This window comes from Dreissena polymorpha, chromosome 10, assembly GCF_020536995.1.
Source record: "Dreissena polymorpha isolate Duluth1 chromosome 10, UMN_Dpol_1.0, whole genome shotgun sequence".
In the NCBI taxonomy this organism is placed as follows: Eukaryota; Metazoa; Mollusca; class Bivalvia; order Myida; family Dreissenidae; genus Dreissena; species Dreissena polymorpha.
Genome location: NC_068364.1, coordinates 50,552,881 through 50,558,431, shown reverse-complemented (window position 1 = coordinate 50,558,431; position 5,551 = coordinate 50,552,881). Strand labels below are relative to the sequence as shown.

The 5,551-nt window shown below is 33.7% G+C and overlaps 1 non-coding gene across 1 annotated transcript; it reads right to left on the bottom strand.

Moving 5' to 3' along the window:
- Positions 1-1,253: 1,253 nt before the first annotated feature.
- On the bottom strand, positions 1,254-1,344 carry Trnam-cau (transfer RNA methionine (anticodon CAU)). Its single transcript is given in 2 exon segments — positions 1,254-1,289; positions 1,308-1,344. It is a non-coding gene; the product is annotated as a tRNA-Met (tRNA).
- Between the last annotated feature and the right edge of the window lie 4,207 nt (positions 1,345-5,551).

Here is a 5,551-nt window from a genome sequence, read left to right as displayed (position 1 = left end):
ATGTAGCTCTTTTATGTTATGCGAAAATTATTGATTGATTTTTATTCAGGTTTTAAAAAACATAATATACAAGTTATCTTTCAAAATTACATAACAATTTTAATCAAAAGCATTTGTGAGATGGCTGCTGATCAAAACCTATGGTATAAAAACTGCCATAAAATAATAAAAAATGTGATTTGACAAAGAAAATGAACACAAAAGTGAAACAATATAAAATAGTCTTAAGATAGCGTATCATCTCAAATTAGATTAAAAGGGAACAGATCAGCAACTGCCTCACACTTAAAATATGATTAAATGTGACTATACTGGAATATAATATATTGCTTGATTATCAAGTTAAACATGTCACATATATTTGTTATCACAGATTTTCAGCACAGACTAGTAATTTGATATATTATAGAAACAAATTCACAACTTTAGGGAAAACTTAGTATGCAAACAGAAATAACTTGGATAATATAGTGTAAAACCTAGGATTGCCCATGAAAGCTCGAAAGCTTATTTCCAATGGGGTCCAGTTTAGGTTATACTTACTATGATATAATCCTGTGAGAAAGTTACACAATATGAACAATAAGTCCCTGATATTTTGAGTATACATGTAAGTTGTTACAATCATGTTTCTATAATATATGATGACTAGTACACACATATTAAAAAAAGTACAATTGAAGTGTTTTAGCTAAGCACAATAGATGGTTCTTAACAGCTAATTTGAACTGGTGTTTATTATCAATTTTCTTTATTGTATCTGGCAAAGCATTCCAATCGCTAATTGCATAGTAGTGAAAGGTAACATTTCCTTTACCATAGCATATGGGCACTTTACAATTGTATGTGTTTGCCCTTGTTGAATATGAATGGGTATCTTTCACATATACAAAATTGTCTTTCAAGTATGATGGGCACTTGTCTTTAACAATTTCAAAAACATGATTCAATCTTTATTGTTTATTTCTATTCTCAACATTTAGAAATGACATATCTGACAGGTTACAGTGATTAATACTTTCTCTAGGACCCAGTCCATAGATAAATCTGACAATTTTATTTTGACATATCTGTAATTTGTCTTTTAAACCTTTATTTAAACTTGGATACCAAGAGGACTCTTAATTGTATGAATACATACGTGAATCATAGATACGTTTGTTCGTTTATTATGCTCTATTAAACTTTTCGTATATATGAAGTTTTGAAAGATTGAACATAAAGTGTGAATTGTACATAGGCTGGTAAAAGATTGCCCAGGGTGAGGATCGAACTCACGACCTTCAGATTGCTCTTAGGCATGTGATTATGAGACTGACGCGCTACCTACTGCGCTACCTAGGCTTCCAGTGTTATTTGAACCGTTAAGTTTTAAAATTGTATAATATTGATTAATCGGCCTAACATACATTATATTGCTCTGCTTTTAACACTCTTATTATAATCGTTTGGAAAATAAAGCTATGAAACGATTTATACCATGGGCTAAAACTAAGATAAACTATATGATAATAACAGTTCAATAATAAACCTGTTTACCTGACACAGGTGTGTTCAAAGAAGGAAGATCGTTTAATGATGTCAAAGGGAAGCTACTGTTTAAAATACCAAACTTAACGTATCACAGCGGTTACTCCCCATATTGCCCATGGCGTTAACAGAACAGAGCATACTTTTATTACACATAAACTGTACAGTTTCTAGTATTAAACAAAATGATAGTACAACATACATGAATATAGTAAGTTGATTTAGCAGAAATGTTATAAAATAGTAATTGATGAACTTTACAGATAATTAAACAAAACAAGTTTTAAATCGCATGTTAACATTGTATCTAGCTACATAATTACGGAACCTTTTTAATACATGAATGCATTTATAATCAGTAAAGTAAAACAGTAATTGTAATTTGGAGGAGCATAAAATAAAACAATGCGAATCCAAACCACATATTATTTAAGTAACGGCACAATTACGAATTCCAATTATGCTTAGTGTATATGTATAATATGTATCAGCAATATAAGTCTATAATCAGTAAAATGTAACAAAAATAATTTCAAAATGTAACAATAATTATATTTTCGAAGGAGCACAAACTATATGTTTGAATCACAATCATATATTAAGGTATCGGCACAGTACCGAATAAAAACATATACTTAATGTGAATGCAATATCTATGTCAGCATATACAATAAACAAAAGATGTTTAAATATTGAATATCACATGGTGTCAAAATGTATTTAATATAACATTTTAAAATGAATGTCCTTATCGCAAAATAATTATTAACACAGCAAAATCAAGCTCAAATCTAAATCGCAACGTAGTTATTAACGACTAAAAAAGTTTCTATCCTTAGCGCGACAATTAACTAAAATTAACTATTTTTATATTCGCAATTTAGTTTTTTTAAAACTAAAAATGAATTTCGGATATTAAGCGCAAAAAAAGTAATTAACAATTCAAAATAAAGTCCAAATCATTGACGCAACATTGTCATTAACTACGCACAATGAGGATCCGATCGTGAGATTAACATTAAAAAAATAAAAACAACGCAAAACAAAGTACCCATCCTGATCGCAACATAGTAATTAGCAATGCAAAACGAAGTACCCATTCTGATCGCAACATAGTAATTAGCAATGCAATACGAAGTACCCATGCTGACCGCAGCATAGTAATTAGCAACGCTAAACGAAATACAAATCCTGATCGCAATATAATCATTAGCAGGGCCGTACCCAGGATTTTTTTACTGGGGGGGGCCCAACCGGGTCCCCCCTCCCTATATATATACTTTTTTTAATTTGGCACTTTGCAAGGTGAATTTTAATGCTTATAAAAACCGTATTTTGTGATATGAATTAATGGAATATAACAAGTAAATCAGCACATTTCGGATGTCTTAAGCTTTAAACATTGGTGTGAATTCACAACAATATTAAAAGCTTTAGATTTCCGGAACTTACAGGTTTAAACTGACGATTATCCACATCAACTCTCGTACTGCTTCCACCATTTTTTTCACAAATCAATAACATCACAGGTTTTTTTTAATCTGATTTTTTGGGAAAGACCTTGCTATTTTTTAGGAAAATAATTGCGCAAAACGGCTTATTTTTAGGGGAAATAATGAAAGTCTTAAATAATCAATTTAACATATTTTACTGTTTTCAAACAAATTCAAGGAAATAGATAATTTAATTATACAATATTTTTCTACACTGGATCAGGTTAACTTATATAATGAGATCGATTTGTTGATTCAATTTTCATTTTTTTACCAATGAGCCATTAATAGGCTAATATTACTCAATTCTCGGTACTCAATTATTTTAAATACTGAATTCTGCCAAATTCTTATCTGTTGCTTGACAAATTTATGAATCTGTTTTTCTTTTAAACAAACATGTTAACTATCTCATCGTAGTCTTTTTCAGTGATTTCCTTTCAAAAATTATAAATACGCAGTTTTAATACCTTTGTCAGTGTTTTTGTTCCGGTTCAAATTCAGGGCCCTATTCTCAATGCAAAAAGTATATATTGGGACCTAAAAATTCCCAATAAAAGGTTTAAAAAAAACAATTAAACTTTTAGAAGAGAAAAATACGTCTAGGGCCTTCTCAAAGAAGGAAAAAACCTGCGTCGGCAATTATCAGACCATAGTCTACGACCTCCTGTAGCAGTTGCTTCCCTTCGCTGCAGTTATCAAAATACATGTTTCATCAACCATCGATAGATGAAGCATTCATGATCACAATGGGGGACTGATTGGGGATGTGTGTACAAGGCGATAAGAAAACACTGCCTAGAGGCTTATCTCGATTGGCGAGCGTTAATCCCCTTGTTTATCAGGGACAATAAAACATAGCTGCTCTTTTGTTTTGAGGGAAAGTGTACTGTGGGCCCTTGCACGAGAGAAAAAATTGCAGTGGGCCGATCATTAAAAAAAAATCATAGTTCGACAGCCAGCTGGGGGGGCCCGGGCCCCTGGGCCCATGTGCTGGGTACGGGCCTGATTAGCAACGAAAAACGAAGTACCCATCCTGCGCGCAACATAGTAATAAGCAACTCAAAACGAAGAACCAATCCTGCGCGCAACATAGTAATTTGCAACGCTAAACAAAGTACCCATTCTGATCGAAATATATTAAAGAGTAACGCTTATCGAAGTATTCATCACGCTTGCAACATACATGTAGTCATTAGCAACGCTAAACGAAGCACCCATCCTTCGCGCAGCATAGCAATTATCAACGCTAAATGAAGTACCCATCCTGATCGCAACATAGTAATTAGCAACGCAAAACGAAGTACCCATCCTGATCGCAACATAGTAATTAGCAACGCAAAACAAAGTACCCATCGATATCTCAACATAGTAATTACCAACGCTAATTGGAGTACCTATCTTGATCGCAACATAGTAATTAGCAACGCGAAATGAAGAACCCTTCCTGATTGCAACATAGTAATTAGCAACTCAAAACGAAGCACCCATCGTGATCGAAACATAGTAATTACCAACGCTTATTGGAGTACCCATCTTGATCGCAACATAGTAATTAGCAACGCGAAATGAAGAACCCCTGCTGATCGCAACATAGTAATTAGCAACTCAAAACGAAGTACCCATCGTGATCGCACCATAGTAATTACCAACGCTAAATGGAGTACCCATCCTGATCGCAACATAGTAATTAGCAACGCAAAACGAAGAACCAATCCTGATCGCAACATAATAATTAGCGACGCTAAATAAAGTACCAATACATCGCAACATAGTAATTAGCAACGCAAAACAAAGTACCCATCCTGATAGAAGCATAATAATTAGCAACGCAAAACGAATGTCACGTAATCGTTTATAGTTCATGGACGACACGTAGTTACTAGCATTGTTCATTACTCTTAAATTACTGGTGTGTAGCCTATCATTCGATATCTCGTCATGCGCGTATTGCCAAGATGACGAGTTTTGCATTAACTACCATTTTCTCGTGTCGCGCATGGGACAAGTCCGTCCCTCCCTATTTACGTTGGTTTCTCTGCATAATGTAGGATAAAATATTCAACAACGCCATTTATCAGTTTCTAGTCCAATTTAATGTCTGACTTAACTAATATTTCAGATATACAAATACGTTGTGATTGCTACATTATTGTGTCTTTTTGCAATCTGTACACCTTAAGGTCTAAACGCTAACTGACTATTTCCCTCTAACCTTTGCCCCGTGAAACTCAGTTATGAATCCCATTGGTCAGTCTTCTAAATAAGCTGATTGGCTAGATTACTAAGAATCCCATTGGTCAGTCTATGCGTTGCTTGACCAATACAAACATACCCGGTCTTGTGTCAACTATACTATTCTTTAATCTCTCCCTCATCGATAAGCTTATTTGAACATATGTGCATTTTGTGACTGTCATGTTTACTGGCCCTTTTGATAAAATTTTCAATATTTCTTACATGAGGTAAACCCACATATTCCACCTACAATATCTAACCATAATGCGACACGAAGTACCCATCCTGAT